Source organism: Microcaecilia unicolor, chromosome 6 (genome assembly GCF_901765095.1).
Source record: "Microcaecilia unicolor chromosome 6, aMicUni1.1, whole genome shotgun sequence".
In the NCBI taxonomy this organism is placed as follows: Eukaryota; Metazoa; Chordata; class Amphibia; order Gymnophiona; family Siphonopidae; genus Microcaecilia; species Microcaecilia unicolor.
In genome coordinates this window covers 16909782-16923528 of record NC_044036.1, presented here as the reverse complement: position 1 = coordinate 16923528, position 13747 = coordinate 16909782, and positions in this window count along the sequence as shown.

Sequence of the window (13747 nt, the reverse complement as noted above, 5' to 3'; positions counted from 1 at the left end):
TCAATTGATAGAGAACACTTGAGACCAATATTTATGCGGTGTCTCCCTAACTGTTCTCCTTTAGATGGCAGGACCAGAAATAAAACACAGAAACAAAAGATTAATAATTAAAAGCGCCCTGAAAAAGGAAGGTCTTGGGAACAAATATGGGAACAATATGGGAACATTGGGCACTAATGGGTTAATGCAGTGTTAAATCTCTCAAAGGAGTCTTCCAAGTAGGGGCGGAGTGGAAGAGCATTCCACAAGGAGGGCTGTAATACACGGAGGGAGGACTTATCAACGTGGGCTATCAGAAGATAGGTTTATTCTTCCACAAGTTGTGCTATTCTAGCACAGGGTCTCATTGCTTACAGCGCACTTGTGATAAACTAACCTATCTTAATTGTAGCCCACATTGATAACTTCTCCCCTGAATAGTTTAGACCTGATGACATCAAGAAGAAATAGTGAGGCAGATTTGTTGAGAAGATAGTACATTTCTAATTGGAGTGTAAAGTGTGAATAGGTGAAATAAATATAGAGGGAATCCAGAATGATAAATCTTATGCACTAATGTGAGGATTCGAAAAGTAACTCTATGAGTCACTGGTGTTCCACTAGGAGTGGGGTTATGTGATCACATTTTTTTAATCCAGTTCTCAATTTCACAGCCATATTCTGTTTTATTTACAGTTGACTGACATCAACTGTATTAACTTCACCCCAATACCGCTCAAAGTCCACACCACCATCCTTGGGAATTTCTTTCCACAGAATGTGCCCAGCTGGGAGGATGGAAGCCGGCCATGCAGAACATTCCATCACTTTTGTTCATCTTAATGTTTCCATTTCAGATTGATTGCTACAGGCTGCAGGTATTTACGACAGTAATATCTACTGTTATCAAGTCTCTCACCTAGGACAGTGGTGCTCACACCAGTCCTTGAGCTTCTGTTAATTAACATATCCCCAGCAAATATGATTATACTTCCATATGTTAATTTAGTCTTATATCCAATGTATGCAAATCCAGTCTGCCCATCCACGCCATCTACTATGTGTATTCATTAGGGATATTCTAAAACTCAGACTAGTCATGGGGAAGCTGAGGATTAGTTTAAGCACTAATGGCCCAGGCCAGGCTGATGTAGTCCTGGTTATAGCCAATGGCATACCTGGAGCTGGAGTCCTGCTTTTCCTAAATCAGGGGTTCTCAACCCAGTCAGGGGTGTAACCAGACCTCGGTGGGAGGGGGGCCAGAGCCCGAGGTGAGGGGCACTGTTTAGCCGCCTCCCCCCACCACCGACCTCCCCCGCCACTTTGGACCCCCCCATGCTGCCACAACTGCAACCCCCCCCCACCGCCACTGCCGTCACCTCCTGCCCCGCCGCCGCATCAGGTACCTTGTTTGCAGGCAGGGGTCCCCAATCCCCGCCAGCCGAAGAGTCTTCTTCAGCGCCGGTCGACTCCGGCGCCTTCGTTGTGTGATCATATGTTTCTGGCGCCTTACGTCCTGCACTGTGCATGTAGCCCCGTGCCAGAGTCGACTGGCGCTGAAGAAGACTCTGGCTGGCGGGGATTGGGGACTCCCGCCAGCAAAAAAGGTACCTGATGATGTGGCGGCGGGGGGGGGGGGGGGGGGGGTCAAATGTAGAGAGGGCCAGGGCATAATCTGTGGTGGCCCATGCCCCCGTGGCCCCACGTAGCTACTCCCCTGCTTGGGATACACTTAGCCAGTCAGTTTTTTTTTTTTTAGTTCAATCAGTATTTTATTGATTTTATAACATATTGTAAATTTAGTACCAATGACAATAACAGTTAACAGAAAGGTCAATGTACTCTGACTATATATATATATACATATATGTATATTCGTATGAAGTATGCATGCATATCAGATGTTATAGTATTAATGCCAATGTTTGAAAAGTACCTGTACATTAATTACTTAGCTGGATGAATATTTAATCACCGGAGACCAAATTTTATTATATGCCATAAAGGAACCACATTTCTCTGCTGCTACTTTTTCGTATTTAGCTGTTAGACATACTGAGTTCCACCACATTTCGTAGGTTAACTTTGTAAAATCTTTCCAGTTTTGACATATCAATTTTATAGCCACTTGGATCAATATACGTAGTAGTTTAATTATATGTGGTGATAATGTATTGTTAATGCCGAAATCTCCTGCTATTACCATATAAACTATCTAAGATATCAAAAGATGCTTCCAATCGTTGCTGGTCCTGCTGCAACAATATAGGAACCCTTGGACCATTTAATATATCATTGCCCATTACTGGATGAATATTGGTCTCAAATAGAGAAAACAATTTCTCTTATACTAAATTTAAAGATTTCTTTAGCCAGTCAGTTTTTTAAGATACCCACAATAAATATTTATGAGGCAAATTTGCATGCACTCCTTGATCGTACACACATCTCTCACATGCATGTTCATTGTGGGCGTCCTGAAAACCTGACTGGCTGGGCGTGTCCCCAGGACTGAGTTGAGAAACCCTGTCCTAGAGAGATCAGAAGTACATCTTTGTGCATAAATGGGGAAAACTTGCACTGAAGCAACCTGCCCTAGGTGGCATGGAATCATTCAGGACCTGTGATAATGCTGCTGTTGGGTGGCCACTAGAGTATGCTGGACAATGAAGCCCGGAGCCGTGAGCATCACCTATGCCAGGGATGCAAGAGTTCAGGATTTGGGTGCCACGAGCAGGTCAGGTTTTCGAGATATCCCTAATGAATATGCATGATAAAGATTTGTATACGATGAAGGTAGCATCCATGCAGATCTATTTCACGCATATTACATAAGTACATAAGTATTGCCATACTGGGAAAGACCAAAGGTCCATCGAGCCCTGCATCCTGTTTCCAACAGTGGCCAATCCAGGTCACAAATACCCATCAAGATCCCAAAAATGTACAAAACATTTTATACTGCTTATCCCAGAAATAGTGGATCTTCCCCAAGTCCATTTAATAATGGTCTATGGACTTTTCCTTTAGGAAGCTGTCCAAACCTTTTTTAAACTTTGCTAAGCTAACCGCCTTTACCACATTCTCTGGCAACAAATTCCAGAGTTTAATTACATGTTGAGTGAAGAAAGATTGTAAGCTCTTTGAGCAGGGACTGTCTTTCTTCTATGTTTGTACAGCGCTGCGTATGCCTTGTAGCGCTATAGAAATGCTAAATAGTAGTAGTAGTAGTAGTAGTAATTTTCTCCAATTTGTTTTAAATTTACTACATTATAGTTTCATCACATGCCCCCTAGTCCTAGTATTTTTGGAAAGCGTGAACAGACACTTCACATCTACCCGTTTAACTCCACTCATTATTTTATAGACCTCTATCATATCTCCCCTCAGTCGCCTTTTCTTCAAGCTGAAGAGTCCTAGCTGCTTTAGCCTTTCCTCATAGGGAAGTCGTCCCATCCCCTTTATCATTTTCGTCGCCCTTCTCTGCACCTTTTCTAATTCCACTATATCTTTTTTGAGATGCGGGTATCCTGAAAACCTGAGTTGTTTGCAGCACTCGACACCTGAACTCCCGCATCCTTGACCACCAACGCCCTATACCCAACCCTTACCTATCCCAAGAAATCATGAGATCGAAGATCATTGCCAAAGCAGTTTTAGACGTCCTAAGTTTATCTCATTTCCTTTTTGCTTGAAGAAAAGACCCTCAGGCCTTCCTTCTTTTCCCTCCCCCCCCCCCCCCCCCCCAACAAAAAGAAGGGTTTTCTTGTTATTTCATTGGGCAGGCATTGCGATCAGTTACACATAGACTTTGGCATCCTTCTCATTTTGGCTAAAGCAACTTTACTTAAAGGAACATGCTGCATGGTGTGCAGCCTGTGTTTTCCCTGGATGATCATTAGCATTGCAACACTGAAATCTTTATTACTGGAATGAAATCAGTTCACTTTTACAGCAGAGTTTTTGACTAAAGCGTTTGGTTTCATGCATCAGATCAAAAACCTTCTGCTCCTGCCACATCTCTCTCACATGAAAGAACGTCAAAGGCTTTTGCTTCTTCCAGCGTTTCTGCTTTGTTATGCTTTCCCTTTCGTTCTTAAAACACATTAATCTTGGTCTCCATTCCCTCAGTAGGATATCATTATTGCAGCCGGGGAGCATTGCTTCAAGTGAGCACAAAGACAGATAACCTTTTAAAGTGAGCCTACACTGACAACAATTTGATTCGTAAACCTTTGGTGATCAGACTGAAATGAGAAAGATTACCAGGAGCAGGGGACAGGAAGTCAAGCAGCTCTGCTTGCAAGAATTTGCTTGTCCCTGTTAACAGAAATCAGAGGAAAGAATGAAGAAAACATTCAGACAAATTTGTATCCTTTTTTTCACACTTACTAACAGGGTTTTTGTTTTGAAGAGCTTGATAAACTATATCCTAGAATTATGGGCCATTGTCTTGACCTTGTCCTCTCCTCTTCCTGCCCAACTTCCAATTTCTGCGTCTCAGCTCTTCCTCTCTCAGATCACCACCTGATCACCTTCACACCGTCACCCTCCCCCTCAGTCCCGCCCAACACTAACCACTACTTTCAGGAATCTCCAGGCTGTCGACCCTTCCACCTTATCCTCTAGTATCTCTAATCTCCTCCCTTCCATCATGTCCTCTGAATCTGTCGACAAGGCTGTCTCTGCTTACAATGCCACTCTCTCCTCTGCTGTGGACACCCTTGCACCATTCGTCTCCCGTCCCACAAGGCGTACTAATCCCTAGCCCTGGCTGACCCCTTGCATCCGATACCGTCACTCCTGCGCCCGATCTGCTGAACGTCTCTGTAGGAAATCTCGCACCCATACCGACTTCATTCATTACAAATTCAAGCTATCCTCTTTCCAGTCCTCCCTATTCCTTGCCAAACAGGACTATTACACCCAATTGACTAATTCTCTCGGCTCCAACCCTCGTCGTCTCTTCACCACCCTTAACTCCCTCCTCAAAGTGCCCTCCGCTCCCACCCCCCCTCACTCTCTCCTCTATTACTGGCTGACTACTTCCACGACAAGGTGCAGAAGATCAACCTCGAATTCACTACCGAGCCACCTCCTCCTCTTCACCCTTTAACCCACTCCCTCAACCAACCAACCCAGGCCTCCTTCTCCTCCTTTCCCGATATCACCGAAGAGGAAACCGCCCACCTTCTCTCCTCCTCGAAATGCACCACCTGTTCCTCTGATCCCATCCCCACCAACTTACTAAACACCATCTCTCCTGCTGTCACCCCCCCCATCTGTCATATCCTCAACCTCTCTCTCTCCACTGTCCCTGACACCTTCAAGCATGCTGTATTTTTATTTATTTATTTTTGTTACATTTGTACCCCGCGCTTTCCCACTCATGGCAGGCTCAATGCGGTAGGCAATGGAGGGTTAAGTGACTTGCCCAGAGTCACAAGGAGCTGCCTGTGCCGGGAATCGAACTCCATTCCTCAGTTCCCCAGGACCAAAGTCCACCACCCTAACCACTAGGCCACTCCTCCACTCACACCACTCCTCAAAAAACCATCAATAGACCCTACCTGCCCTTCCAACTACCACCCCATCTCCTCCTACCCTTCCTCTCCAAGATACTTGAACGCACCGTTCACACCCGCTGCCTTGATTTTCTCTCCTTTCATGCCATCCTCAATAAAAAAGTAGTGGAGAGAGGGGACATCCCTGTCTGGTACCCCTCCCCAACGGAAACCTAGTGGTGAGTTTCCCATTTACCATTATCCGTGCCATAGGGAGTCTGTAGAGGGCTTCAATCCAGGACACCACCGCTCCTGATATTCCAAACCTTCCCAGGGTCTCAAATAAGTAGGGCCACGAGATACTGTCAAAAGCCTTTTCCATAGCCAACCCTACAATGGCTTCTAGCCCCCCCCCCCTCTCCTTTACACTCTTGGATAGCAATCATAGCTCTCATGATATTCATGGAGCCGTAGCGACCTGGGACAAAGCCTACTTGGTCCTCATGAATCAGCTCCAGTAGTACCTGGTTTATATGTCTGGCCAATATAGCTGCAAGTAGCTTGACATCTTGATTTAACAAAGATATGGAGCGGTATGAACCCACCTGTGCCGGGTCTCTACCTAGTTTTGGCAGAAGCACTACATGGGCCTTATTGCTTTGTATGGTCAATCCCTCCTCCACTAGTCCATTTAAACCACGCCCCCAGTGGTGGTGCCACCAGATCGCTTAGAATATGATAGTATTCAGGCTCAAAGCCATCCGGTCCCGGCACTTTAGTAAGTTTCAGCATTTTAATACCTAGCCCTATCTCTTTTTCTGTCACAGGCCCATTTAGAGTATCCAGTTGTTCCCTCGTCAACAGCTGTATCCTTAACCCTTGAAAAAAACTCATCATACTTATCTGTATCAAAATCCCGGGCTTTATATAGTGAACTATAATAACAAATTGTTGCATGATTTCGGGCTCCATGGTATATACTCCCCCCTTATCATCCTTTTATGGATTAACACAACCCTAATTCAAGTTCCTATCTATAAATAGTTGTACTACATATCTACTCAATCTTCAACAACTGTTATGAGCATAACAAATCTTTATTTAACAAGTCTTTTTAATATAAACAATTTACCATATGTCATCTAAAACATCCCCAATATCCATTCATTCATTCAATCAATCCATTCAACCATGTATTCATACCATAAAACCATAATCTCTTAACCATCTATTGCAACAACCTTAATAGCTCCAAATGGTCATGTACACCCAAAGGTATTTATAAATACTATCTTGCAATTCCTCCTACACAATTATCTCTTCATATCCTATATCGGTTTTCTCTTTAACAAAAATGTTCTTAACAGTTCATAAACACGTTTCTCTTCTCTCTTTTCTTCTTTGTTGCTTCGTATTTATCTATTTCACAATCCTTTCAAAGCGTGACAAAATTCAGTCCTTGACTTTGAAATGCAATCCCTTTAGGCATTCATACTCATCTTGGATTCAAGGTTCCATATTGTGCTTATTTTACCGGGCAACATCCACGCCCTTAAACCAGCTTGCTCTTATCCATTGAGGCTGTATAGCTCTGACCCTACACGATCGTGTTTCGCTTCACAAAGCGTCTTCAGGGGTCATATCAAACATATAAACGGCGAGTGACCGTACTCACTGCAAATGCGCAGTAGAGACTTCCCTCTCTGTCCCGCCCCCGCGTCAATACGTGATGACGGGGGGGGGGGGGGGGCGGGACAGAGAGGGAAACTGCACCGCCGACGTTGCTACTGCTCCCCCCCCCACTCGGAGTCGCCGCCGCCACCCCTCCACCCGGCCCGGGCCCTCTCTTCCCTTCTGAACTTACAGATCCATTCGCCGAACGAAGCAACGCACATCAGCTGAGCTGCAGTGAGCCCTTCCTTCTTTGCCTGTGGCCCCGCCCTCCTGTGACGTAACGTCAGCGAGGGCGGGACACACACAGGCAGAGAAGGAAGGGGCAGCTCAGCTGATGTGCGTTGCTGCGTTCGGCGAATGGATCTGTAAGTTCAGAAGTGAAGAGAGGGCCCGGACCAGGTGGAGGGGTAGCGGCGGCGACGACTTCGAGGGGGGGGAGCGGTGGCGACTTTGCGGGGGGGAGGGGAGCGGTGGTGACCGCGGGGGAGGAAAACCTCTATACCAGCCCGTTTTTACGGGCTCAACGGCTAGTATCTACAATAGACAACACCATTACACTCACAAATTATTTCAAACCCATCTTTCATCTTAAAAACTAACTGTAAGAAATCCCTACCAGCTCAGCCAGGTGGTCCGGCACTCAACAGCTTCCAATGTGCTGGTGGTAACGTCACAAAGGACGCCCACACATGCGCATACTGTGCTGTAGGAAACCGGAGGTTTAAATACCACTTTACACCTTTAACCACTCTATTTCTTTATTTAGCCCATTAGGACTCACTAAGGGGCATAATCGAACGGAAACGTCTATCTCCATGGGCGTTTATCTCCGAGAACGGGTCCGTGAAGGGGCGGACCGAACCGTATTTTCGAAAAACATGGACGTTTATCTTTTTTTGAGCTGGGCGTTTTTGTTTTTCAGCGATAATGGAAACCGAAAGTGCCCAGCTCAAAAACGAATAACTCCAAGACATTTATTCGTGGGAGGGGCCAGGATTCATAGTGCACTGGTCCCCCTCACATGCCAGGACACCAACCGGGCACCCTAGGGGGCACTTTTACAAAAAAAAAAAAAGGTAAAACAGCTCCCAGGTGCATAGCACCCTTCCCTTGGGTGTTGAGCCCCCCAAATCCCCCTCAAAACCCACTGCCCACAAGTCTACACCATTACTATAGCCCTAAGGGGTGAAGGGGGGCACCTACATGTGGGTACAGTGGGTTTGGGGGGCGGTTTGGAGGGCTCCCATTTACCAGCACAAGTGTAACAGGTGGGGGGGATGGGCCTGGGTCCACCTGCCTGAAGTCCACTGCACCCCCTAATCACTGCTCCAGTGACCTGCATACTGCTGCCAGGGAGGTGGGTATGACATTTGAGGGTGAAAATAAAAAGTTGTGAAACGGCATATTTTGTGGTGGGAGGGGGTTTGTGACCACTGGGGGAGTCAGGGGAGGTCATCCCCGATTCCCTCCAGTGGTCATCTGGTCATTTAGGGCACTTTTTGGGGCCATATTAGTGGAAAAACAGGGTCCAGGAAAAGTGCCCTAAATTCTCGCTAAAAACGCATATTTTTTTTCAATTATCGGCGAAAGGCGCCCATCTCTGATCGCCCGATAACCACGCCCCAGTTCCGCCTTCACCACGCCTTCGACACGCCCCCCATCAACTTTGTCCGCATCCGCGACGGAGTGCAGTTGAAAACGTCCAAATTCGGCTTCCGATTATACCGCTTTATTCGTTTTTGTGAGACAAATGTCTATCTCTCGATTTGGGTCACAGTATAGGTGTTTTTCTATTTTGATTATAAGCAGGACTGTGTTCCACTTAAATATTAGCCGTTGCTCTTTTCTTAATAGCATCAAAGGTATATTACCTCCCCTGTCTGATTTAATTTGACTAAGAACCACAGATCGCAAATCTTGTGTGTTATGTTTAGATTCTAACCAATGAGACACTAGAGGTGCTTCCATGCGACTAGTGCGCAGATTGCTTAAATGTTGAGTAATCCTTTGATTTTTCTTGATGTAAGTCCTATGTACCATAAATCACAGGGACATGTAATCCCATCTATGCAATTCTTAGTATTCTTATAAACCGTCATTGGCCCATATTGGGGATACATGATGTTTTTAATAATAAGTCTTGGTTTGCTTTTTCACGAGGTAGTAATTTGGGAGAGCAGTTAACCCATTGTAGCAATCAGGTGAATGCGGTAGTGGAGGAGTGTGGCCATAAGAGATGCAATCATTGTGTATATTGTGTGTATGCTTTGCAAGTTAAAGAAATAACGATTCCCCATTCTGACAGGATATACCGATTACAAGGTAGTACTAATTGTGATACTAAGAATTGCCATACTCCTCCCTTGGACTCAGTGATCTCACTTTACTCCGTACACAACCCTTATACCCCATTTTCCTCACCCACTCTAGAAACATCCCTCTCTTCCGTTCCCTTACCCCCCTCATACTCCTCCACATGCATCCCATCAACCACTCAAAGAACGCATCACGTTCAAAGTATGTACCCTAGTACATAAAATCATCCACGGCGAGGCCCCAGCTTACATGTCTGACCTGATTGACCTACCACCCAGGAATGCCAAAAGATCATCTCGCACATTCCTTAATCTTCATTTCCCCAACTGCAAAGGCCTAAAATATAAACTAATGCACGCATCAACCTTTTCCTATAAGAGCACGCAATTCTGGAACGCATTACCACGCAATCTAAAAGCGACCTATGAACTGACCAACTTCCGCAAACTGCTGAAGACCCATCTCTTCGACAGGACATACCACAAAGACCAAAACATGTGAAATCCCCACATATATCTAATAATGTTAAGAATGCCTTACGTTATATCATTATCATGTTTTCCATTACCATGCGACCCAAAATACTTCTGTAACACTAAATGTCAATTCTCCTTTCATTTCCACTATCCATGATACTAGTTATTTATTTCTTTATTGATTTTAGTTTATAACATTCACAAAAGAACGCAATAAGAGAAATCTTTAGAAATTAAGTAATTTCAAAAATTAAGAAATACAAAGAAATAATCCATTTTTCATAGCCCACAAACTGTAGGATCCAAGAATCAGAAATTGAGTTAAACACAATATCATATTAGGTAAATAAATTATCTTAGAACAGAGGTTAAACCAACTATACAATCAGACAGCAGCATTGTTCTGGTTAACTGCCCCAGGGGGGTTTCTCAAACTTTCTTTAGCAATTACAAACTCTTGAAGTTTCATGGGGTCAGTAAAAAGAAAATTATTTGTTTCATAAGAAATTAGACATTTACATGGGAACTTAATAAAGAAAGATGCCCCTAGGGCTATAACTCTGGGCTTAAAGGCCAGAGGTTTTTTCCTCCTTAACTGAGTTTCCCGTGATAAATCGGGGAAAATGTTAGGTAATTGTTCAATCTCTCTTTTTCCTTTTATATAATAAACTTTTGTCACTGGTGGATAATTATCATTTGTGAAACCCAAAATTTGTGAGAAATATTTCTTGAACAGCTCCGTTGGGGAGATAAATGCTGAGACAGGAAAATTCAAAAATCTTCCACTATCCACTAGCCACATTGAGCCTGCAAAGAGGTGGGATAATGTGGGATACAAATGCAATAAATAAATAATTAACGGTTGAGAAATGCTGGTGAGGTAGCCACTGAAACAATCAGTTTACCTGTTCTGTTGCTATCGAACAGGATTGCCGTATGCCAGTGCTGCAGTACCTCTACCTCGGCATTGTAAAAGGGCCCCTATATAAGTTATCTGCAAGCTTGAAGACTATTGAAGTGCTGTATGTTCAGTAGGTATTTTTATGTTCCTGGAGGGCTCACAAATGCAAAACAAAATGGACTTGAACCCAGGTCCCTTGGCTACCCCTCTGCTCTGCCCGACATCCATATGGCTATTTTTCTCCAAATGATGCCAGATATCCATCCCCTTTCCCTGGTCTTTTGCAGCTCAAAAGTTAGACGTTTCATTTTGGAAAATGGCTATTCATTTTGTACGTTCTCAGCACAAAAACATCCATCTCACAGCCATTTTCAAACTGAAAATCTGGACATTTCTGTTGTTTGAAAATGGTTGTGAGAGAGATGTTTTTGTATGAGCCAGGACACCTCGATTTAGACATTTTTTTGAAAATGCTCCTCTATCAGGGGCATTTTTGAAAAAGAAGGGCGGCCATCTTCCAACACAAATCGGGAGATGGGCGTCCTTCTCTCAGGGTCGCCCAAATCAGCATAATCGAAAGCTGATTTTGGCCGTCCTCAACTGCAGTCCGTCATGGGGATGACCAAAGCTCACGGGGACGTGTCAAAGGCGTGCGTAGTGAAGGTGGGACTGGGGCGTGCTTAAGAGATGGGCGTCCTCAACCGATAATGGAAAAAAGAAGGGTGTCCCTGACGAGCATTTGGTCGACTTGGTCCATTTGTTTTTACGTCCAAGCTTCAAAAAGGTGCCCAAACTGACCAGATGACCACTGGAGGGAATTGGGGATGACCTCCCCTTACTCCCCCACTGAACACCAACCCCCTCCCACCGAAGGTAATGGAGCTATGCACCTGAGAGCAATTTCTGAAGTCCACTGCAGTGCCCCCTAGGGTGCCCGGTTGGTGTCCTGGCATGTGAGGGGGACCAGTGCACTACGAATGCTGGCTCCTCCCATGACCCAATGCCTTGGATTTGGTCGTTTTTCAGATGGGTGTCCTCGGTTTCCATTATCGCCGAAAACCGAGGACGACCATCTCTAAGGTCAACCATCTCATCATTTAGGTCGACCGTCTCTAAGGTTGACCTAAATGTTGAGATTTGGGCATCCCCGACTATATTATCGAAACAAAAGATGGACGCCCATCTTGTTTTGATAATAGCGGTTTCCCCTCCCCTTCGCCGGGACGTCCTTAGAGATGGGCACCCTTAGAGATGGTCGTCCCCGTTTGATTATGCCCCTCCATGTGTCTTCTTAATATTTTCCCCACAGAAGCAGATGAAATTATGGTTAAAATGCAGCTGGGTCTGGTTGAAGTAAAGGCATAGGAGTGCATTTTAAGTTTAAATTCATTTTTATTCAACAGAAACATAGGAGACAATGCATTAATAGGTAACACACATTTTAAACAAACCAAGATCTATCTCCCAATATCCATCCCAACACCTGTGCCCCACCTTCCTCCTCCCACTCCCCTGTCCTTTTCAGTCTACTGAGTTATAGCTTATCTAGGCAAAACATACTAATTTCTACATATTAAAAATTCAGCAGTCGATTGCGTACTATTGGTGACAACATGTCCCAAAATAGAGGAAGAAATATCTTTGAGTCCGTGTCTTTCCGTTCACAAGAGGGATATCATTTGTGCTCTCCATTGATGTATAGAGGGTCTGTAAGTGGAAAGCCACTCCATAAGTATGGTGGTCTTTGCCATGACAATAGATCAAAGTACAGAAGCCTTTATACTGGGTGTGCATTTTATAACTTACAAGTGTATTTTTATCACTCCACCCAAACTAATCCTCTGAACACATCCAGATCTGGATCATATAGGCCTATGTGTCACCAAGTGTAGTTGTACATGGAAGGAGGGATTAATTTTATAAGAAGCATTTTACTCATGTATACTGGCATATAAGCCTGAAAATTTCTTTATAAAATTACCCCCTTAATATATAAGATGTAGAAGGAGCTTGGCAGGACCTAGCTTGGCTGGAGCTTCCCAAGACCTGAAGCTTGGCAGAACTTGGCTGGAGCTTGGCAGGAACTAGAGATTGGCAGGACCTGGCTTGGCTGCAGCTTGGCAGAATCTGGAGTTTGGCAGGAACTGACTTGGCTTGAACTTGACAGGAACTGAAGTTTGGCTGGAGCTTGGCAGGAAAAGGAACTTGGCAGGGCTGGAGCTTGGCAGGAACTAGAGATTGGTATGACCTGGCTTGGCTGGAGCTTTCCAAGACCTGAAGCTTGACAGAACTTTGCTTGGCAGGAGCTGGCCTGGCTGAAGATTTGCAGGACCTGGCTTGGCTGGAGCTTGGCAAGACCTGAAGCTTGGCAGGACCTGGCTTTGCTAGATCTTGAAAGCCCTGAACCTGGATTGGCTGGAGCTTGGCAGAATCTGGATTTTGGCAGGAACTGGCTTGGCTTGAACTTGACAGGGTCTGAAGTTTGGCTGGAGCTTGGCAGGAACTGGAGCTTGGCAGTTACTGGCTTCACAAGCTTGGGAGGAATTGGAGCTTGGCAGGACCTAGCTTGGCAGAACCTGGCTTGGCTGGAGCTTGACAAGATCTGGCAGGGCTGGAGATTGGCAGGAACTGGAGCTTGACAGGACCTGGCTTGGCTGGAGATTTGCAGGATCTGGCTTGGCTGGAGCTTAGCAAGACCTGAAGCTTGGCAGGACCTGGCTTGGCTGGAGCTTGGCAGAATCTGGAGTTTGGCAGGAACTGAAATTTGGCTAGAGCTTGGCAGGAACTGGCTTGACTGAAGCTTGGCAGTAACTGGTTTAGCTGGAGCTTGGGATGAGCTGGAGCTTGGCAGGATCTGGCTTGGCTGGAGCTTGACAAGACCCGGCAGGGCTGGAGCT